Source organism: Brachycentrus maculatus, unplaced genomic scaffold (assembly GCF_059751285.1).
Source record: "Brachycentrus maculatus isolate JH-2025_06_01 unplaced genomic scaffold, ASM5975128v1 h1tg000210l, whole genome shotgun sequence".
NCBI classification, from domain to species: domain Eukaryota; kingdom Metazoa; phylum Arthropoda; class Insecta; order Trichoptera; family Brachycentridae; genus Brachycentrus; species Brachycentrus maculatus.
Genome location: NW_028280961.1, coordinates 385514 through 411907, shown reverse-complemented (window position 1 = coordinate 411907; position 26394 = coordinate 385514). Strand labels below are relative to the sequence as shown.

The 26394-nt window shown below is 30.0% G+C and overlaps 1 protein-coding gene across 1 annotated transcript in view; it reads left to right on the top strand.

Moving 5' to 3' along the window:
* LOC148307096 (uncharacterized) overlaps nt 1-26394 on the top strand; it is a 97751-nt gene that overhangs the window by 13640 nt on the left and 57717 nt on the right. Inside the window, exon 3 of the mRNA XM_088263949.1 lies at nt 14777-14866. The gene's annotated coding sequence lies outside the window, so the exon portion shown is untranslated. The remainder of the gene's footprint in view (nt 1-14776; nt 14867-26394) is intronic.

Genomic DNA, 26394 nt, shown 5'->3' with positions numbered 1-26394 from the left:
GGGTTATATTGAATAAATATAACAGTGAAAAAATTATTAATATATTTGATTATATATATATATATATATATATATATATATATACATATATATATATATATATATATATATATATATATATATATATATATATATATATATATATATATATATATATATATATATATATATATATATATATATATATATATATATATATGTATATATATATGTATATATATATATATATATATATATATATATATATATATATATATATATATATATATATATATATATGAAAGGTGATTAGCCCTCCGCTTCAGGTACCAGTCCAGGGTTATATTGAATAAATATAACAGTGAAAAATTTATTTATATATTTGATTTTATATATATATATATATATATATATATATATATATATATATATATATATATATATAATATATATATATATATATATATATATATATATATATATATATATATATATATATATATATATATATATATATATATATATATATATATATATGAAAGGTGATTAGCCCTCCGCTTCAGGTACCAGTCCAGGGTTATATTGAATAAATATAACAGTGAAAAATTTATTTATATATTTGATTTTATATATATATATATATATATATATATATATATATATATATATATATATATATATATATATATATATATATATATATATATAAATATATATATATATATATATATATATGTATATATATATATATATATATATATATATATATATATATATATATATATATATATATATATATATATATATATATATATATATATATATATATATATATAATTATTTATTTATTTATTTATATATATATATATATATATATATAATATTTTTTATTTATTTATTTATATATATATATAAATATATATATTTATATATATATATATATATATATATATATATATATATATATATATATATATGTTAATATATATGTTAATCTAAGAATGAAACAACAAATATTGTTCATATAGACACAATATCAGAAGAAATGTTCACAAAAAATCTAAATCACACAATTCTGTCCTATATGTAGGATGCTATAAAGAAATTCAATGAAATTTGCAGAACTTAAAGGGTTTATCCCCTCTTAACAGTTTTTTTACCGTTCATTTTGCAATAATTATTATTAATTACATTCATTGTGTGTATGCGGATATTATAATTATTTTAACCGAAGTCATAATTTCGTTATTTGTGAATAAGACACTTTCTCCTATATCATATTGTTCATAGAACTAACCGATACAGTAAAACCTCGATATAGCAGACGTCTATTTAACGAACTTAGGATATAATGGACGAAAAATCAGGTTAAATGTAGAAATAATTAAAAACGTCCCGTTGATATTATGTCGCCACATGTAAACAATTTTTATCGGCCATGATAATCACAAATTATGTCCCAAAACTTCTAAAGTGCCAACAAAACTTGATTCCTTTTTATATATCAAACAGCAACGTCACTTTTCGACGAGTCCGAAGACAGTAAATATAATTTTGTTTGTGTTTTGTATTGTTTACGTACATATCGCTCACTCCTTTCAACAACGTCATATATAAAATAAACTTGATTTTTCAGGAGATCGTTTTTAAAGTTTAAAAATATAATACAATATATTAAAAATAAATATAGAGTCACTTACTGAACTTTTTACTTTGCAACAGGTCTTTTTAGGTAAAACCTGAATGTTTTTTCTCCATTTGAAAAATATTTAGTTTAGGTATTTAAAAAAATAATTAAACAATACCCTTTCTTCAAAATGCAAAAACAACACTTTCTGCCCTGTAGCGGGTAAATATTAAGTTAAAAATATGCCGCTTTTGCTGGGATATACAATAGAACATTTTCTGGGCATTCTGAAAACATGCTCAACTGAAAATTGACAATTTTTTTTATATTTGACGTTGTTGAAAGGAGTGAGCGATATATCTAAATCATTGTGTACATATTTTCAACAAAAAAATCAATACCTGTATTTATAAAACGGACTTTTGGCTTTAACGGACACCCCCTTCCCCACAATTAGTCCGTTATATCGGGGTTTTACTGTAATTATAGATGTTACTTTAACATAACCTCGTAAGTCGAAAGTGCTTGCTGAATTGCATGTAATCAAAGATCACCATTCTTATCAATGCTACGCATTCCATGGACCGATATGGTCAGTAAAGCAAATATGCTCCAAAGAGCAAGAGCAGTAGTTGAAATATAGTTTGACAGGTGCCGTGGCGTAGTTGGGTAGACGCTCGACTGCGAAACCGGCGTCGCGGATTCGATTCCCACCAAGTGCAAAATAAATTCAAGAAACAACATTTTGAGTGTGTCCAAATACTTGTTCACAAAATCTCCAATTACAGGAGTTATTTTCATAACTCCTGTAATTGGAGATATTGTGAACAAGTATTTGGACACACTCAAAATGTTGTAAATAAATTATCTGGTCAAATTATAAGCTTAATAATAAAAATGAAAATGGTGTTTTCTGGCGTTTCTCATGTGTGTGATTATAATCCAGGATTCGGACCTCTCATACTAATATAAGAGTTTTTGCTTCGTAAAAAGCTTCTTTACATCTCACCAATAGATGTCTCTAGTGAAGTTCTAGTGATTCAAGAACAAGGTTTCTAAATTGGTTCATATATTTAAAACTTCCAAGAATTTGAGTGGTGTGGTTGTCAATAATGGGTAGAATTAAAGTGGTTAAAGTGATCACTTAAACCAGCCTATGACGATCGTCAGCCCCGTAAATGCCCAGACTTCCATATTCTTCTTCATCTTTGATGAGATGTCAAAAAATAGTATAAAAATTCAAGAAAGATTAATTTTCAATTGTTCTGTGTGTTTGTGATGTATTTTTTGCATTTACCTTCCCTGTCCTTACTATTCTGCCTGCAGAATAGCCTATTAACCTATTAAAAAAAAACAAACGAACAAAAGTAGTGGAAGACTGAGATAAAGATGGGATAATATGGAGGAGATGCATGAATGCGAAAGAGTCGAAGATTGTTTTCAAGTACATATTGGTGTCGCGTTCTATTCTCTCTGCCTACCCCTATGGTGAAGTGGCGTGATGTTTAGTTAGTTATTTTTTTCCTCGTGTAATTAATTATCTTTGTGTCTGATTCTGTGACGTAACGCTAAAAAGTTACCGACATATAATGTTACGTATTTAATAATACGTTACACTTGTGTTTTAAAAAGGTCTTGCTTTATTTTGAATATTCTGATAGTTCCATCATACGAACCGAGATTACTTCCGATTGCGTATTTCCTGTACTAGATATACTATTTCAATATAAAAATACCATTCTAATATCTAAACCAGGCATGGGCAACCTTTCAATTTTCAATTAAATTTATTTATTTATTTATTTACGCTTGGATGGCTTGATTCTGGCCAATGTCTGTACCCGACGGATTCTCCAGTTCTTTGGACACGTTGCGCGTGGTAACGAGGATAGCCTGGAACGACTGGTTGTGATCGGTAGCCTGGAGGGGAAGAGAGGGAGAGGAATATCCCCGCACGATGGACCGATCAAATTAAGGCAGCAGCAGGCACCTCGGTGGTTGGAGCGCTACGTGCAGCGCCAGGGATAACTGGAGAAGAGTCATTGCTTCTGCAAGGGTCACAACCCTCATTAATGAGGAATAAGACGGAGAAGAAGAAGAATTTATTTATAATTTCTACCAATAGCTAGATGGCAACACCCTTGCAAAGTGAAGTTGTGCGCGCTCACCTCACAACAGCTGTCAAGATATCTTTTATTCTATGTCATCATACTTAGAGCAATTGAAAAAAAATCATGGGAATGGATCATTGTCAGATGAGAGGAATATCTAATTTAACATACTCAATATATAAAGGATTGTATTAGACTCGTTTTGTGTTTATAACAGCCGATATAATCAATATTTTCATTCATCATTTTCTTCTGGAAAATTCGCCTTCGTAAATACGTTGTTTTCGTAAGTTGGTAATGAATGACATCACAGAAACGATGGACTTATTTTAATATTGGTAATATTGCAAAATTATTGGCGGCTCTATTTGTTGATGTCTATGTATTATTTTAATTAATGTAATTTTTAAAATAACTTCTCCGCAGTAAAATAATCAGCTTCATTTATAACAAACTTATCTTTGTATGTTTTTTGGTGTACCGCAAATTTTCCTTATGACCAAAAGTGCTCCATGACTTTAAGGTTCAGAATCACTGATCAACTAACACCAAACTAAAGTCCATTTTAACAGCTACAATAATAGGTGCCTACTCGTTAGATCATCAATTATTAAACAGTTCATTTTGAAATATCATAGGTAGTCTTTTAATGTATTTATATATATTTTTTACCGAACCTACATATTTAAAAAAAAACGGATTAAAGTGTTTCAATATTATGTTATATGAACGAACTTAATACATGCATGTTTGATTTTGAGGTTATGATTTTAGTTTTACTTACCTATAATTTATCAAAACAACGAATAGCGATGAGGAAATTTAGCATTTAGGGCATCTATTTGAATATTTATAGTGGAGTATAAGATACGAGTATGAATATGAAGTATGAATAATGTAATGTAATACGTATTGTAATATAGACGGATAACTAAACGGACAGATCCAAGGATCTATAAAAAGGAGGAAGAAGAAAAAGGAGAAGAAATGTGTGGTTTTTATTTTCTATCTTTCCCATTAAACATTTCCCTAAATCTAAACATTAAGACTTAGGGAAAAAAAACACTCCAATTTATTTATTTTATTTTATTATTTGTTAATTTATTTCTTTAGTTGGCATATATTAAAACATATATAAAGTATTATTTACACTTAATTTACACATTTATATATATATATATATATATATATATATATATATATATATATATATATATATATATATATATATATATATATATATATATATATATATATATATATATATATATATATATATATATATATATATATATATATATATATATATATATATATATATATATATATATATATATATATATATATATATATATATATATATATATATATATATATATATATATATATATATATATATATATATATATATATATATATATATATATATATATATATATATATATATATATATATATATATATATATATATATATATACAATAGTAAAAACCCTTACCCGCACCCCAATGTGCACCCCAAAGGTGCATAGGGCACTGCGTTATATAAACCCTGTGTTACCTTGATCGTTTACACATGAAGGAAAGGTGATCAGCCCTCCGATTCAGGTACCAGTCCAGGGTAATATTAAATATATGTTACAGTGAAAAAATCACTTATACTTATTTTATCCCTCTTGGGAATCGAACCCGGGACCTCCAGAACGGTATATATATATATATATATATATATATATATATACAATAGTAAAAACCCTTACCCGCACCCCAATGTGCACCCCAAAGGTGCATAGGGCACTGCGTTATATAAACCCTGTGTTACCTTGATCGTTTACACATGAAGGAAAGGTGATCAGCCCTCCGATTCAGGTACCAGTCCAGGGTAATATTAAATATATGTTACAGTGAAAAAATCACTTATATTTATTTTATCCCCCTTGGGAATCGAACCCGGGACCTCCAGAACGGTATATATATATATATATATATATATATATATATATATATATATATATATATATATATATATATATATATATAAATATATATATATATATATATATATATATATATATATATATATATATATATATATATATATATATATATATATATATATATAAATATATATATATATATATATATATTTACATATTCTTACAGTAAACAAAACATTTCTTTTTAAATTCTTTCAGACTCTTTTCATTCTTCATACATTCAGGCATCTCATCATACATTTTCGAACCCTTATGAATTAAACAATTTTGTGACTCAGTTTTTTTCAACAATGGCAGTCTTGTTTTATCCATATTTCTTCAATAGTAATATGTTCATGAAATTTTTTTTTTTAAACTATTTTATCCTTAAAATATTTGCGTAATTTATCTTCCACTACCTCAGTACATAACAACTTACTAAGACAATAATATTCTAATAGGAAGTTTAGAGCTTATTTGTGGGTCAATAATCACAATAAAATAACAGCTAGATTTTATTGTACACATAGTAGTCAAAAAGTCGTAAATCCGATGGCGCCCACACTAGAATATCCAAGTAATTGTAATATTAAACGATTTCGTTTCCCAATTTTAATTAAACTGTAGAAGTATTTGAGAATATCGTGATATTTCAAATAGTTGACTTATTATTCACTGCAGTCCAATCACATTCACTTTTGTCTTGGGTAACAATTAACATGTCGAAAATTACGTTGCATTATCACGCAAATCTTCATTGCCGAAATGTGTATGAATATTCTTCTTTTTCATCTTGGTGTAGGCCTTGTGGCCTGTTTTTAATAGGGTTTAGACTCATGTGATGTCGATTCCCAGCTGTCAATCCATCTCTTTGGTCGTCTCCCCGAGTCGTGCAGTGCAATGTGGGGGAGTCTGGAAGGATCCATTCTCTTTACATGCGCAAACCGTTGTCTTCGTCGTTACATTCCCCACGACATCGCTCTCTCCTTTCAAGAACGTCATAAATCAAAAAACTTGATTTTTCAGGAGAACGTTTTTAAAGTTTAAAAATATAATAAAATGTATTAAAAATAAATATCAAGCTACTTATTGAACTTTTTACTGTGTAACAGATCTTTTTAGGTAAAACTTGAAGGTTTTTTCTCCATTAGAAAAATATTTAGCATATTTGAAAAAATAATTAAACAATACCTTTTCTTCAAAATGCAAAAACAATATTTTCTGCTCTGTAGCGGGTAAATATTAAGTTAAAAATATGCATCTTTTGCTGGGATATAGTACATTTTCTGGGCATTCTGAACACATGCACAACTGAAAATTGTCGATTTTTGATTTATGACGTTCTTGAAAGGAGTGAGCGAAATCTTCGATCTCACATATTTCTCTTATCCTGTTGTTCCTTATTCTATCCAAACCTAACCATCTAAGCATTCACATTTCAATAGATTCTAGTTAATATCCTTGTTGACAAATCTGGTTGTTTGCACTTAGAGTTATTTTTACATTTTGACTCCTCAACACAGATGAACAAGAATTGAGTAACGTGGTTGTCAATCATGGGTTAAATGGTGAATGTTACACGTGTGTAAAGTGATAACTTAACCAGCCTATGATAGGTCGGAAGAGCCCTGTTAATACCCAGACTTACGTATTCTTATTTATCTACGTCGGTATTTCAAAATCATAGCACATTATTTTTTATGATGTAAAATACTAGTTGTCATATTATTTTTTGACATCTCATAAAGATGAAGAAGAATATGGAAGTCTGGGCATTTACGGGGCTGACGACCGTCATAGGCTGGTTTAAGTGATCACTTTACACACGTGTAACATTCACCAATTCTACCCATTATTGACAACCACACTACTCAAATTCTTGGAAATTCTAGAAATTCTATATATATGAACCAATTTTGGAACATTATTTTTGATAATATTTTATAATATACACACAAAAAAGAAAAAAAAAGAAAAATTATTGTACAATTTTTACAGTAGGTTATTAACTCTTGAATTTCCTATTCCTTTATTTTGCCTTTGGTCTATATTTTTGTTTGCCCTCTTACCTCCGTCTTCAAACAAATTAATTATGGAAGGAACTGTATATTGAAGTGTTTAACTTCCATATTGATCGTTTACTTTTGAGAGGATTTTCTTACATTTTAATTATTTATACGTCGAAATCGAAAATTTTCGCTGGGCCAGATGAAAATTTTTACATAAATTTCTATTGTGTGGGATGCAACGTCATTGTAGAGATCTCATCACCTTTCTTCCGGGTAGGGTAATTTTAAGAGACAATCATTTACAGCAAAAACATCATTGTCAAATCATTGCTGGCATTATCATATTAGCGTTGTTTTAATGCATCACGGTTGTACAATCATGTTATTCGTGAATCATTGATATTAAATGATACGTCATTGTTGTTATCGATGTAAGCCATTGTTGATTTTTTTGTTTACAGTTCATGTAATGCACAATGAGCAAGCGTTTTTCTCTCTCAATAATATCCGTAAAACGAAAATATATACACACATCTTATTATTCCTTGCTTCACCCCAACTTATCGTATTTGTTAACTGTTAAGGTTTACAATATGTTCAGGTTCTTTGCGTCCTATGTGCCCATACCATCTCGATTGCCTTTTCTTTATGTTACTATAGATATCAGTTACACCCAGGCTTTCACGAATGCGTGAACTCTTTATTTTTTCTCTAAAGGTGGAGACTGACCGGAGCATTTCGTTGTAACATAACGTCGTAACATCGCTCGCGGCGAGCATCCGAAACTATGGATGGAGGGCTCGACTGCCTGAATGCTCGCATCGTAAAATTTTATGTTACGACGTAATGCTCCAGTCAGTCTCCACCGTTAGAGACACTCCAGCTGACCATACGAGAATTCACATTTCAGCAGTTTCTAGTTATCTAGAATAGGTGTTGTACATAGTCCAGCAATTGTTTGGTGACTTTTTTTGACCCTAAAGCTTGGCTGGATTTTTTTGGTCACAAAAGACTTCCGTCACGGATGTGAACTTCACCCTCCTCCCTAATTCCTTGTAACATCCTTTATTAGTACTTGATTACTTACTTTAGCCTTCTTCTTGTATCCAGCATTGATCAAAGGCTTCCCTCTTAGACTTCCACAGTTCTCACTATTTATAAGTGACCCTAAATATTTAAAAAGAGTCGTTATTGGATATTTGTTTCTCCATTTTACCGTATTGGGAGGATGGCAGCATTTGTATATATATATATATATATATATATATATATATATATATATATATATATATATATATATATATATATATATATATATATATATATATTTATATATATATATATATATATATATATATATATATATATATATATATATATATATATATATATATATATATATATATATATATATATATATATATATATATATATATATATATATATATATATATATATATATATATATATATATATATATATATATATATATATATATATATATATATATATATATATATATATATATATATATATATATATATATATATATATATATATATATATATATATATATATATATATATATATATATATATATATATATATATATATATATATATATATATATATATATATATATATATATATATATATATATATATATATATATATATATATATATATATATATATATATATCTATATATATCTTCCAACCCTTCTCCCCACCTCAATGGTGCATAGGGCACTGCATCATGTAAACGCAGTGTTATCTTGATCGTTAACACATGAAAGAAAGGTGATCAGCCCTCCGCTTCAGGCAATCGAACCCATATATAATTATTTTACAGTAAGAAAAACATTTATTTTTAAATTCTTTCAGACTCTTTTCATCCTTCATACATTCAGGCATCTCATCATACATTTTCAAACCCTTATAAATTAAACAATTTTGTGACTCGGTTTTTTGAGAACTCGATTTTTTAAAGGACCTTGGTGCTTTATATACTGTGTAGCCAAAAAGATTATCATCACACTACAAATATAAGCAATTACATCTCCGAGTTCAAAAACCACGTTTTCTTGACCTAACCCATCATATTATTGTAATATCTATGGTGTTACAACTACAAACGACTTGGCCTACCTTATATTACTATGGTCATGGTTGTATCTTCAGATAGATATTTCGAATCCGAACCGCACAGACCCTATTACGAGTCATTAGTTCCGCTGCGCTTACCACTAAACCGCGGAGCACTTAAGGTTGAATTAAACTTTATATAACGTCAATTTATCAATTATTCTTCGAAATATCCGTCTTAGATCTGATTTCTGCAGAGTACAATGGAGACGCATAGTAAAACACACATTCTCTTTTCCAATACTAATATATTCAACACATTTCGAGTGTGTCCGAATACTTGAGATGTGTGGGATGAGAAAAACTTCTGTCAGAGATTTTTTCTATTTGTATGTGAGGTCCGAATCCTGGATTAAATTGACATACTTGAAAACATGACATTTGATTTATTTTTACTACTACTACCATTACGCCGTTTCCCCGAAGGGGTAGGCAGAAAGGATGGAACGCCACATTCTTCTGTACTGACATACATTATTTAAAAAAATCTTTTTTGTAACTTTATTATTTATGTTCCAGTCTTGTTACCCTTATCCCATGTCCCAAAATGAGATATAGAAATTACTCATCGGGAATATTATATTTATATATCGCTCACTCCTTTCAAGAACGTCATAAATAAAAAATCTTCAATTTTCAGTTGTGCATGTTTTCAGAATGCTTTTTCAGCAAAAGTGGCATATTTTCAATTTAATATTTACCAGCTACAGGGCAGAAAGTGTTGTTTTTGCATTTCGAAGAAAAGGTATTGTTTAATCATTTTTTTAAATATACAAAATATTTTTCAAATGGAGAAAAAACCTTCAGGATTTACCTAAAAAGATCTGTTGCACAGTAAAAAGTTCAATAAGTGGCTTGATATTTATTTTTAATACATTGTATTATATTTTTAAACTTTAAAAACGTTCTCCTGAAAAATCAAGTTTTTTGATTTATGACGTTCTTGAAAGGAGTGAGCGATATGTAGGAGTTCCAAAAATTATAGTAGTTTGGTTGTCAATCATGGGCATAGTGAATGCTGTTACGTGTGTAAAGTGATCACTTAACCTGCCTGACAGGTTAAGGCAAGTCATAAGCCCTGTAAATATCAAGACTTCCAAATTCTTTTTCATCCACGTTGAGCGATATGACTTTGTATGTAATATGTTTAAAAAATAAAAAATAAAAAAGTTTTGCGCCGATATGGTCTTGTTGACGTCGATGATTCAGCATTTGTGTGCGCATTTGCAATTTGGCGATCCCCAAATGTGAAGTGAATCCAGCGGAGTGTAAAAAAGAAAGTTATTATCATTCTAATCACTTCTCCCGTACAATATGCCCATCTCTCACCACTTACTCACACTCATCGAACATTCACTGTTTTCCACATCACACACATGAGTTTTCTTTAATTCATTTTCCATTTTATAATTAAAATGTAACTTTGTTTTAAAAATCACTATAAATACTATATTATAACTTAATTATAATGTCTACCGGTTTCGAAGCTAACCGCTTCTTTTTCAAGGCTCTTGATATTATAATTAAGTTATAACATAATATTTCTAGTGATTTAAAAATAAAGTTACATGTTAATAATAAAATGGAAAATCACAAAGTTAGTGCTTCAAATATAAATTACATTTTTTTATGTATTAATTTTTAAAACAAACAGATTTTTTAAGTCTACTAAGTTGTATTTTATTTAAAAAAAACACACATAAAAATTAATATTGTGACAATTGTTTCGTCATTTCGGCATTCGTTTGAAAATGCCATAACCAGGCGAAACAATTGTCACAATATTAATTTTTGTGTTTTTTTAAATATAATATAATAATTTGAATACAACTTAGTAGACTGAAAAAATCAGTGTCAGATTTAAAAATGAATAAATCGACTTCTACAAATAAAACGTCAAATCAATAAATCAATTATTCTTCACCGAGAGAAGAAGAATTCATTGTAAAATACGAGGAAGACTATTAAGAAGAATCATTGACAATATGTTGAAATATGTATATATATATATATATATATATATATATATATATATATATATATATATATATATATATATATATATATATATATATATATATATAAATATATATATGTTTATATATATATATATTTATATATATATATATATATATATATATATATATATATATATATATATATATATATATATATATATATATATATATATATATAATGTATATATATATATTTATAAATATATACATATATATAAATAAATATATATATATATATATATATATATATATATATATATATATATATATATATATATATATATATATATATATATATATATATATATATATATATATATATATATATATATATATATATATATATATATATATATATATATATATATATATAGATATTTAAATAAATATATAATACTTAAACATTTCGGAACCTAGTACTTCAATCAACCTTTCTACAGATATAAAAAAGAGACATGAAAGTGTTAAAAAAAAGAGTTGTAAACATGTTAATCTAAGAAAGAAACAACAAATATCGTTCAAATAATTATTAAATAAAAATAAAAAGGAAAGAATGCAAGGCTGAGTTTATCTCACTGTCGATAAAATTAAAAAAATGTGTGTTGCGATGGTTTGGACATGTGGAACGCGTGAGTGAGGAAAGAATGGTAAAACAAATTTATTAGGCGAGATTTAAGACCGAGGAAAACATAACACGATCAGATTTGTTAAATACTTGAATGGAGCCCGGTCAGCAGTCGAAATAATCGGCAGGTATGTATCCTCATGGAGATGCATGAACGTGGAAGAGGCGAAGAATATTTGCAAAGACAGAGTGGTGTGGCGTTCTATTCTCTCTGCCTACCCCTGCGGGGAAGCGGCGTGATGGTTAGTTAGTTTAAATTAGTTTTATATTAATATATTACGTTATATATATATATATATCAAAAATGATTAAGGAAACACTTGTTTTTATACCACTTGAGTTTATTATTGACTTTATTAACAACTTCCATCGTCAGGTCTGAATAATAACAGTTATTATTCAGACCTGACGATGGAAGTTTAGCTTCCGAAACTAGTAGGCATTCATTTACTCAAGTGGTATAAAAACGAGTGTTTTCTTAATCATTTTAACATGTCTTACCACAAAGTAAATGCCGAAACAATAATAAATAAAAAACGTGATATATCCATATACATCTTCATTGGAAGCCTGTCACTCTATCCCTTATCAGCCCATCCCAGTGTGTTACATATACTAAATAAAACATACGTTAATATAACGTTCCCATGTATAAATTTGACTAAATTTTCCATAAATTTGTTCAACCGTTGATTTTCAACGTAAATCCATTCGCCATTAGATTTATTATACAAGTAATTTCTCGTCTATCGGACCCTCTGATGTCGATTATTTTTTACACCGATAAAAAATGTGTACATAATCGAATTGATAATAAGTAGTCGTTTAGTCACGATAGAGACGTTACCGAGTAACAGGGCTTCAAGTTACAGCTCGTCGACCAGTTATCCATCAATATATTCGTAATATTTGGGTATTTCTACGTCTGGCAACATTCTACCGTTAGGCGAATCAAGCATCAAAATTATTATTCAATAGCAAACACACTGACCTCGTGATATCATATTTTGGGTGTTATTTCACATAAACTTGTTAAAAATATTAGTGATGATATGTAGAATGGTAGATTGAGGTCAAAAGTCGACCGATCGGTCAATAAATTGCCCTAACATCTCAACATAGATTTTTTTCTGAATATTACATGTGATTTATAGATGAAAATGTTTGTTTTTTACCATTTGAGTGGTAAAAAACAAGTATTTTCATTTACAATTTAATCATGTATTACCACATAATGAATTCCGAAACAATAAATAAAATAAATAACATTTAATAAAAACTATTTTAAAATTATCTGGTCAAATTATAAGATTAAATAATAAAAATGAAAATTGTATTTTCTGGCGTTTCTCGTGTGTGTGATTATAATCCAGTATTCGGACCTCACATACTATGTAATAAAAGAATTTCTGCTCAGTAAAAAGCTTCTTTTCATCTCACCAATAGATGTCTCTGGTGAAGTTCTACATAGTGATTCAAGAACAATGTTTCAAAATTGGTTCATATATTTAGAACTTCCATGAATTCGAGTAGTGTGGTTATCAATAATGGGTAGAATTGGTGAATGTTACACGTGTGTAAAGTGATCACTTAAACATGCCTATGACGGTCGTCAGCCCCGTAAATGCCCAGACTTCCATATTCTTCTTCATCTTTGATGAGATGTCAAAAAATAATTCTATTTTTAACACTTAATTTACACTTTACATATATGTATTTACATCTTTTTACAAAATACAAAACATTTCTGTTTATTTAAAAGTAAAAATATTATTTTAGTGTTTTCTTTCAGACTCTTTTCATTCTCCATAAATTACATTTGGACAACTCATCATACATTTCCAAACCCTTAAACATACATTATTACCGATTTTTTTACGGCAGCTTTATTTTATCCTTATTTCTAGAAGGTACTGTTTGTGTTTTTTTTTTTATTTAAGCTATTTTTCCTTAAAATACTCATTTATCGTAAAGAAATAATTAACAATATAATATTAGTCTCTTTTTTATAGGGAACCAGTTGAGTTCCTCCCTCATTTTTTGGGAGAACCCCCATAAAAAAGTTGCATTTGGTTAAAAATCAATCGTTAGAATTCATTCATGAATACGGCAATATAAAATATACCTGTATTTCTGTCTTATGATTTCGCATAAAAAATTAAGTCAATGTTATACCGTTGGCATTTAAATGTTACGGAATAGATTAACATTATCAGAAATTTATTAGTATCATTTAAATTAATTATGTTTATTGAGTTTTGTTATAATTATATTTTTTTTAACCCTAGATTTCGGGACATTCATATAATTTACGACGGATATCCAAACGTGAGGAGCACTGAAGTAACACAAGTAAAGAATGCAGTGACAACTTCCATGTATGTATATTAATTTTTTCACTTATATTTTATGTTCATATTGTATGGAATTTTATGGAATGATGTCTGAAGCGGAGGGCTGATCACCTTTCCTTCACGTGTAAACGATCAAGATAACACTGCGTTTTTATGACGCAGTGCCCTATGCACCATTGGGGTGCGGATAAGGGTTTTATTATTATTTTATGGAAAATTGTCAAAAAACGTGTGGCACTTGTTTTTAAATATTTTTATTTTTATTTTTACTACTCATATTTTTTATTTCTTTACTTCGTTTACATTACGTTTAAAACAAACTATTTACATATTACAATATACAAAACATTTCTTTTTAAATTCTTTCAGGCTCTTTTCATTCTTCTCTTTATACATTCAGGCATCTCATCATATATTTTCAAACCCTTATACATTATACATTTTACTAAACGTATTTGGTAAAATGTGAGTTTTTCTTATCGTCGTATATTTTACGATAATCTCGTATTAAGATATTTGGAAGCAAGTCCAGTGATCTAGGGTCAAACCTCTTTTTTTCATCCTATTATTATTTTTTTAAATTTTATTTGTTTATTTTCAAAATGTCAAAGACATTTCTCAATATTAATTATCATTTCCCAATTATAATTAATATTACTTATATAAGTCATATATATATATATATATATATATATACATATATATATATATATATATATATATATATATATATATATATATATATATATATTTATATATATGACTTATATAATATATATATATATATATATATATGTCCGCCTCCGTAGTGTAATGGTCAGCACGCTCGGCTACCGTTCTGGAGGTCCCGGGTTCGATTCCCAAGGGGGGTAAAATAAATATAAGTGATTTTTTCACAGTCATATTTATTCAATATTACCCTGGACTGGTACCTGAAGCGGAGGGCTGATCACCTTTCCTTCATGTGTAAACCATCAAGATAACACTGCGTTTATATGACGCAGTGCCCTATGCACCATTGGGGTGCGGATAAGGGTTTATTAAAATTATTAATATATATATATTTATATTTAAACTTAAATTCAAACTTAAATTTGAATTTACTTGTAAAACCACATAAATACGACATTTCAAACTACTGTGAGATGAAAAGAAGCTTTTTACTGAGCAGAAACTCTTTTATTAGTATGTGAGGTCCGTATCCTCGATTATAATCACACACACGAGAAACGCCAGAAAATGTCGTTTTCATTTTTATTATTTAAGCTTATAATTTGACCAGACAATTTATTTACAACATTTTGAGTGTATCCAAATAACTCCTGTAATTGGAGATAATCCAGATTTCGTGAACAAGTATTTGGACACACTCAAAATGTTGTTTATAATACTCCATAATTAATTTTAATAAAATTGCATATATTCAAGATAAGGTGTTTTACCAGCACACCCACTATATGTTCCTTATTTCAAGGCTGAAAATCGGTCAAAATGCGGTCTTAAAATCAAAGCAATTTATCGAGTTGGAGATTGTGGAACACCCTTTCATTCCTCCAAAGTTTCCTTCTCTTGGCTCTTTCCAAGTTGCCTTTTTTGCTGAAAATCGTTGAAGATCAGCTTAAAAATCATCTCAGCTTATCGAGTTTGAGATCTTTAGACTGTCATCCTTTCACTCTTCCAAGTCTGTACAAAATGTCCTTCTTCCATGGCCGAAAATCAGATAACTTGTTTGAACCAAACAAATCAGAAATAAGATCTTTTTGTACAGTTTGTACGGATGTACATGGCGTCTCTCGTTTGCGCAGAGATCAACAGCCCATGGCCGCATATTGGTTTACCAAGACAGCCGTCTCGCCTTGAGGGATTACTAGGTCGATATCATCTTGCGAATTAGCATTAATTAGTATATTTCCACGCGTTTATCTACTTACGCGTTTAATCCGCATACCGATTCCATGAAGATATGCTTCATTTTCTAATACTTACTTTTCTTTTACAATGATTAAAGAAAACACATCGTTTTTTACCACTTGAGTTTTATTATAGACTACATGTTTCAGAAGTTAAACTTCCATCATTCAGGTCTGTATAATAACTAAAATAAAAAAATATAAAATTGTTCTATAAATAAGGAGAGGGGAAAGTAAGGGCAAGGGTTTAGTCAAGGGATGTTTTTCCTTTGTTTTCCTTTGTTTTCAAACTCCGTCCTTTGACTAACCCCTTCCCCTTACTTTCCCCTCTCCTTATTTATACAACAATTTTATATTTTATATTTTAGTTATTATACAGACCTGAATGATGGAAGTTCAACTTCTGAAACATGTAGTCTATAATAAAACTCAAGTGGTAAAAAACGAAGTGTTTTCTTTAATCATTGTAACATGTCTTACCACAATGATAATGCCGAAACAATAAATAAAATATTTTTCTTGTACTTTTTGTTTGTTTCTTCTTCACCCATATGGGTTTTTATTATTTATTTATTGATTAGGCGTTTAATTTGTAGAACTCCATTTTAAATTGTGTATTAATTGTTTAATCAAACAGAGATTTTATGAGTCTACTAAGTTGTATTTTATTGTTTGAAAAAATCACATAAAAACTAATATTTTGACAATTGTTTCGCCTCGATATGGCATTTTCATGCTAACAATAATAATAATAAACTACTAACTAACTAACCATCACGCCGCTTCCCCGCAGGGGTAGGCAGAGAGAATAGAGCGCCACACCACTCTGTCCTTGCAAACATTCTTCTCCTCTTCCACGTTCATGCATCTCCTCATACATACCCGCCGATTGTAACGACTCCTAACCTGACCACTTTCAAGTATTTGGCATACCTGATCGTGCCATCTCTGCTTCTTTTCCCACTAACATTCGCCTCATAAATTTGTTTTGCCGTTCTTTCCTCACTCATTCGTTCTACATGTCCAAACCATCTCAACACACCTTTCTTAATTTTATCGATAATGCTTATCTTAGCTTTGCATTCCTTCCTTATTTCACTATTCGCACATCTATCATACATCGTTTTGTCGCACATTCTTTTGAGAGATCGCATTTCGACTGTATTCAGTCTACTTTCATCCTTCTTTTGCCAACTCCATGTTTCACTTCCATACATTAGAGTTGGAACCAGGACTCCGTTGTGCACTGCCAGTTTAGCTTCCGTTCATAGGTTTTTATTTGCTATAACTGATTTCAGTGCACCACTCACTTTGTTCCCAGCATTCACTCTTCTTTCTATGTCTTTATCAATCTTTCCATCCCTAGAAAACATACTACCCAAATACAAAACAATAATAAACTATAACCTAATATACACACAAATAAATAAAAAAAAACTATTTTACAATTTCATAGAATTAACTCTTGATCATTTACCCATTCCTTTATTTTGCCTTTCTTCCATATTTTATTTTGACCTCTAACATCCGTCGGCAACAAATTTAAAATATTTGGAAAGATATATTGAAGCGTTCTACTACCATATTTATTATTATTTTTTGACATCTCATCAAAGATGAAGAAGAATATGGAAGTCTGGGCATTTACGGGGCTGATTTTACACACGTGTAACATTCACCAATTCTACCCATTATTGACAACCACACTACTCAAGTTCTTGGAAGCTCTATATATATGAACCAATTTAGAAACCCTTTTGAATCATTTCTTCTTCATCTTTGATGAGATGTCAAAAAATAATATGAAAATAACCCCTGTAATTGGTGATAATCCAGATTTTGTGAACAAGTATTTGGACACACTCAAAATGTTGTACCATATTTATTGTTAATTCTTGGGACTATCAAAATCTTCGTTGTGTGTAAATCGTGTATCATGGTTGTGTACTAGAAGCTTTTAATTTATAGCTAAAAATAAATGGATCTTAATGAATCTAGTAACTTGATTAAGTGAACAAGACTTCTTATCAGATCGTCCACTTTCAATTATGGTAATTAAACGCCTTAACGCCTCGAGAGGCAGCATCACTGGGACAAAAATAATAATGAATTATTCCATGGAACCTACGCCAACTGTTTTATTTTGTTTCTAAATATTTCAAGTGAAACCGGCCCTAATTAGGACTTGAATTTAATTTAAACCATGTGCCATTTTATAGCGTTAAAAAATGAAAAAAATCTCGTTCTGGAACGTTCGTTGAATAATCTATTTCAGTGTTTCTGTTAAATGTTTCATCATGTTAAGAGTCCGCCTCCGTAGTGCAATGGTCAGCATGCTCGCCTACCGTTCTGGAGGTCCCGGGTTCGATTCCCAGGGGGGGTTAATAAATATAAGTGATTTTTTTACTCTCATATTTATTCAATATTACACTGGACTGGTACCAGGAGTGGAGGGCTGATCACCTTTCCTTCATGTGTAATCGATCGAGATAACACTGCGTTTATATGAAGCAGTGCCCTATGCACCATTTGGGTGCGGTAAGGGATTTAGGGTATTTATATTATTATATTTAAGTTTCCTGTATCAAAAACCAGCACATGCAAAAGATGTGCATATACCCAGCGTTATTAATTTATTATGTCTATGGTTCTTCAATTTATTCTCATTCACCAAAATCTAAATTTGATAATGGAACGAAAATTAAATAAGTTTAAAAAATACTCTGGTTCTATTCACCTCGCTACGGGGTGAATAGAGACAGTGCAGATTGATCATAATGTCGTTTGATAATGATCGTCAGCGCATCAAGAAACTACTATCATCTTTGTTGATGCTGGAAACGTTGAGAAACGTATTCTTAATATTGTATGTGCATATGATTAGCCAGAAATGCACAATCTGCTCAGGAAAGTGCATAAATTTGCCGCTCGTAGATACACGCAGCTAAATGTACCACCCACAAGAAGTGTTATATTATACGATAATCATAAATTCCTAGATGCACTGCATTCCTTTCTGCATGTCTAGTGTACCAATCATAAACCACAAAACTGATTTGTGTTGCAATCTCTGCTAATCGCAAATAGTTTCATAAATTTCCTATTTTTCACAATTTTTCATTAATTGATTCCGCAGGCACTTTGTGGTAATAACTACCCATTTTTAATTTATGTTTTGCTTGGTAAATACCACTATTTTCTATAATCTATTTTGGATTGTGAATCATGTAAAATTCGAAGCAAAAATCAGCGATCATGAATTAAGTTTATTATATAGTTATACTTTTATGTACATGACAGTTAATTTTTTTTAGATTACTTAAGAGAAACCTCTAATTGGAATGCTATTTTTGAAATTATATTTTATTTTGTTATTTTTGTTAAATATTCTATGGGTTTTCCAATAAATAAATAAATAAATGTTTGAAACAATACATTTTTTAGGGTTGGCTAACCATTTTTAAGATAACGTACACACATATAACAACAATGACGTAGATATCCTAAAAATTATTAATATGAAAAGTCAAAAACTGCGACTTTTGAAGCAATAAAAATAAAGCCATAATTAGAAATATGACAACGACTAAAGCCTATTGTGTAAGTTCCCACTAATAAAATAATAGAAAGTGCATAAATAAAACAATTTTGTCCGCCTCCGTTGTGTAATGGTCAGCACGCTCGGCTACCGTTCTGGAGGTCCCGGGTTCGATTTCCAGGGGGGAATCAAATTAATTTGGGTGATTTTTTCACTCTAATATTTATTCAATATTACCCTGGACTGGTACCTGAACTGGAGGGCTGATTGCCTTTCCTTCGTGTGTTAACGATCAAGATAACACTGCGTTTATATGATGCAGTGCCCTATGCACCATTGGGGTGCGGAAAGGGTTTTTAAAAAAATTAAAAACAGCTCCTATCCCCTATTCATCCTTCAACGTCCCAAGGACGCAACTCTTAAATTTAGATTTAGCTTCACATAGGGTATTTGAAAATGGTGCGATATGCATCAAAACACATGTCACAATAGATTTTTAGAAATAGTGATATCAACCAAATAAAACTTCTTCCTGGCTAAATTCCAGCTTTTTGTCTTTGTAAACTGCTGGGGTCAGCTCTCCTCGTCCTCAGGTTATAGGTCCTTCTGTCCTGGACAACGTCACCTATGCCATGCCTTCGAATCATGTTATCTTTCTGCAGCATCCATGAATTTTTTGATCTTCCTCTAGATAACTGTCGAGGAAGATCCATTTCCATTTATTACTAACCAAATAATTAAAAAATTCAAATATCTCATTTATTTTATCAGACAGTGGATTATCCCTTTGGGTTATTTTAATTAAATTAAACACTTGAATAATCCACTGAATTGAGTTTTATTTTTATTTATGACTAGTTTCGAAAACGACAATTGTTTACATCTTCTGGTACAAATTAAAACAATAATCCCTTTGGGTTTACTTAATTACTTCTCAATCTTCTTCTGCTCTTATTTCCACCTACATACGTAATACGCCACATAAGCTTATTTTACCGCTCTTTCTTCACAAAACAAATTAAAAAACTAATTGTTCAACTAAATTCACTGATTCAATCGATCGGCTGTTATAAATATCTGCGAATTTTTCTCATTAGAAATAATTTAGCCATTATTACAACCTACATACTCGCGGCGATTTTAACTGATTGAAAAATAAGTAGGCTTAATTTTTCAATTAATTTCATACATATTTTTTTCAAAATAGATACGCATAATGTAAGTATAGCGTTGGGATTCGGCACGTTTGTGTTCACCGTTCTACGATCCGTTATTTTGCACAGAACGCAAATATGCTTACATGACTGATGGTACTGTCACTCGCGGAAATGGTCATTATTATATTAACGTTTCGAAGAATAAATTATAATCTATATAAAAATAAATCGCCTGTAGAAATAAATTCACCGTTCTGGTGGTCGATTATGATGGATAGATTAGTATAGAAAACTTTTTACTATATTTTTGGTAATTATAATAATAAGTCTTTATTCCAGCTTAACTAAGTGGTGGGTGCAATATGTAGTCAGCCATATAAGTTTTACATTTTTTGTATAAAATGAAATTAAAATAATAAACAAATAAAATAAAGAAAAGAAACGGCGAAAAAAAAAGAAAAACTAAGGTAATAAAACAACAACAAAAAAATATTATGTACGGAATTTTGAGTAAGTCTGTCCAAATCTGAGTTTTCTACACTAATTTTTACATTTTAAATTTTATTTTTACTTTTATTTATTTTTACGTTATTTTTACATTTTTTTTGATAGATAGATAAGTTATGTAACTTTTTCTTTACTTTTGGAATATAAAAAAAATCAAAAAATACATATTATACGCAACATTTTGAGCGTGTCCAAATACTTGTTCACAAATCTGCATTCTCTCACTTAGGAGTTATTTTTGCATTCTTTTTTTGACACCTCAACGTGGATGAAAAAGAATTTGGAAGTCTTGATATTTACAGGGCTTATGACCTACCTTAACATGCCTTACAGGTGTCAGGCAGGTTGAGTGATCACTTAACACACGTAACAACATTCACTATACCCATGATTGACAACCACTCTTCTAAAAATTTTGGAACTCCTACATATATGATCAATCTCATGACATAGTACATATGAATAATTACTTATCCCTTTCTTTTTATTCTTCTTTTGCTTCAATAAACTGTCTTTGTAAACAACCTTCGCCTCTTCCACATTAATGCATCTCCCCATAAATACCCGCCGATTATTCTGACTCCTGGCTTGACCACGCCCAAGTAATTGAAACACTTGATGCTAAAATTTCCTCGGTTTTCCTCTGCTTTATGATAAGTATTCATTTTCTTCTTCTTTTATTGCTTTTCACCCTACAAAAGTGTTAGTCTACCCTAGCAAGTGTCTAGTTGATAATAATAATAATAATAATAAAATTCGTTAATTTGTATCGCGCCATTTTTGTAAAATACTACCTCAAGGGCGCTTGATATCAATCATGTAAGATACATCAAATCGCTCACTCCTTTCAACAACGTCATATTAAAAAAAACTTGATTTTTCAGGAGATCGTTTTTAAAGTTTGAGAATATAATAAATAATAATCTATCAGCGGAAGCTAAACTGGCAGTACACAATGGAGTTCTGGTTCCAACCCTTATGTATGGAAGCAAAGCATGGAGTTGGCAAAAGAAGGATGAAAGCAGACTGAATGCAGTCGAAATGCGATCCCTCAGATGAATGTGTGGCGAAACGATGTTTGATAGATGTTCGAATGATGAAATAAGGAAAGAATGTAAGGCTGAGATAAGCATTATCGATAAAATTAAGAAAGGTGTGTTGAGATAGTTTGGACATGTGGAGCGTATGAGTGAAGAAAGAACGGTTAAACAAATTTATGGGGCGAATGTAGTTGGAAAAAGAAGCAGAGGACGACCGAGGAAAACTTGGCACAATCAGGTATGTCAAATACTTGAAAGCGGCCGGGTCAGGAGTCGTAATAATCGTCGGGTATGTATGAGGAGATGCATGAATGTAGAAGAGGCAAAGAATGTTTGCAAAGACAGAGTGGTGTGGCGTTCGATTCTCTCTGCCTACCCCTGCGGGGAAGCGACGTGATGGTTAGTTAGTTAGTTAGTTTTAGTATTAAAAATAAATATCAAGCCACTTATTGAACTTTTTACAGCGCGACAGATCTTTTTAGATAAAACCTGAAGATTTTTTCTCCGTTTGAAAAATATTTATTATGTTAAAAAAATAATTAAACAATACCTTTTCTTCAAAATGCACTTTCTGCCCTGTAGCGGGTAAATATTAAATTAAAAATATGCCAACTTTGCTGGGATATAGTACATTTTCTGGGCATTCCGAATACACGCACAACTAAAAATTGATGATTTTTGATATTTGATGTTGTTGAAAGGAGTGAGCGAAATGTCAAATTTGTATTAGGTACGTCCACACTTAAGTACTTACCTAAAGTATCGTTTGTTTTTTTAATAGTATTGAAAGTGAAATCATTGAAATTAATTTAATCAACTAGACACTAGCAGCTTCTCGTTTATTCGGCGCTTTCTAGAACATTAACGTGATACATTTACTTGAACTTGTTCGTAAGTAGACTCCGGTGGGTACCTGATATCGACTTGCTCTTTTCTTCGTGCGTAGGTACTCGCTTACATTGCGCATTTTTCTCGGCTTGCAACACTCATAGTCCAGATTCATGTGCCAAAAATCGAACGGTGATTTCTATAATCGAATTCTAACTTTCCAAAGATAATTTGCGCGGAATCTATGGATTAAATTATTTAGAATGTAGCGTAGGTACTTATTTATTTGCCTACATATTGAAACGCGCCGATTGTCTAAAAACATAGGAAAAATATAACTGTTTTTAATTTGGGTTTCTGTTTGTAAATATAACTATTTCTTAAAATCCATTTTGACGCGTATTTCGATGCATTACGCATTATTTTCAAACACCGTATGTGAGGATGTCTGTAGGAAGGGATATAGTTAATTTTCATTGAAAATGTACATTGATTGAAGAAAACACTTGTTTTTTACCACTTGAGTTTTATTATAAACTACATGTTTCAGAAGTTAAACTTCCATCATTCAGGTCTGTATAATAACTGATATTATATTATATTTAGTTTTTATACAGACCTGAATGATGGAAGTTTAACTTCTGAAACATGTAGTCTATAATAAAACTCAAGTGGTAAAAAAACAAGTGTTTTCTTTAATCATTGTAACATGTCTTACCACAAAGTTAATGCCGAAACTATAAATAAAAATGTGCATACTATATCCCAGCAAAAGCGGCATATTTTTAACTAAATATTTACCCGCTACAGGGCAGAAAGTGTTTTTTTGCATTTTGAAGAAAAGATATTGTTTAATTATTTTTTTAAATATACTACATATTTTTCAAATGGAGAAAAAACATTCAGGTTTTACCTAAAAATATCTGTTGCACAGTAAATAGATCAATAAGTGGCTTGATATTTATTTTTAATATGTTTTATTATATTTTTAAACTTTAAAAACGATCTCCTGAAAAATCAATTTTTTGATATATGACGTTGTTGAAAGGAGTGAGTGATATGTTCTCGATGTAATATGTACCTATTATTACCTTTACTTTTTTAAAGTTTTTTACAATATCCCAGCTATTACGAATGATGTGTAACTAAATAGGCATAATATGTAATTATTGTCGTGGTTAAGAAATGCGTTTGCACAGTAACTGTAAGCCTGGTTGTCCAGTCCAGTGGTCCCCAACCCGTGAGTCGCGTGCCGACACTACTCGCATAATAATAAGCAAGGTAAATAATAAATGCAATACCCATCTTTAAAAAAAAACATCCAATTCAGAAAGCGACCGACCGCGCGACTAGCCAGACGTATTTCCACGCACAATTTTTTGTTTGTTAGAATATTGATTGGAATTTGAATTTTTTTTAGAATATACATTGAAATAATATTTTCATACTTTTTTGAACTCCTTTCCTTTACTTTTTTCTTTACTGAACTTTTTTTAAAACTTATTTAAACAATACAATAACGGTGTTTTAAGAAAAATACGTTACGTTAAACGTTACCTGGGTTTAAAGAAAATTAAGTAATCGCGCGACAGTCAGACGTATTTCCACGCACATTTTTTTTTGTTATAATATTGATTAGAATTGTTTTGTTTAGAATATACAAAAAAAATATATATATTTATATTTTATTAAACTCTTTACCTTTATATAACTCTTTTATTTTCAAAAATGATTTTTTTTACATATTTTTTCAATAGGAAAACTGTGTTTTAAGAAAAATTCAATTACGTTCAATGTTCGTTGGGTTAAAAGAAAATTAAGTATCAGGCTATTGATTACTGGGCCTTAAATTAAAATTAGGCCTTTAATTAAAATTAGGCCTTTAATTAAAATAAGGCCTTTAATTAAAATTAAAAAGAGGGGCCGATCGAGGGAATAAACGCCAGAGGACGCCCACGCCGCGAATACCTAAGCGACTTATACGAAGACATGGGCTACTCGACGTATGAGGAGCTGAAGAGGACTTCCGAAATAGGCGAGAATGGCGAAGAGATGTCATCTGTTGCTACAGACCAATACGCAGGATAAAGACCAGAGAGACAGAAATTAAAATTATTAAATAATCTAAAATTTAAACAACAATCAACGTCCCTCTATCAGGGAGCCGCTGTGAAATTATCAAACGTTGACCAGTCGCGGCGATAAAAAGGTTTAGGACCACTAACCTCTAGATGCACCGCTTACCGCCAACCGTTAGCGCGTTTCTCGTTCTAGTAGGAAGAGGGCAGTTTTTTAACCTAACTGAGAAAACGGTACTAGACCCAGAAGAGACTAGACCTACTCCACCCGAGCAGTAGGTCAGGATTCAGTGCACGAATCAGGTACTAGTATTTTAACATACTGACTCGATCTGTATATTCAACAGTTATCTTTACTTGGTCCCCTAGTTATTTAGAAATTGGAACAGCGGTTACATATCTCTCACTCCTTTCAACAACGTCATATGTACAAAAATCATAATTGTTAGTTGTGTATGTTTTCGGAATGTCCAGAAAATGTACTATATTCCAGC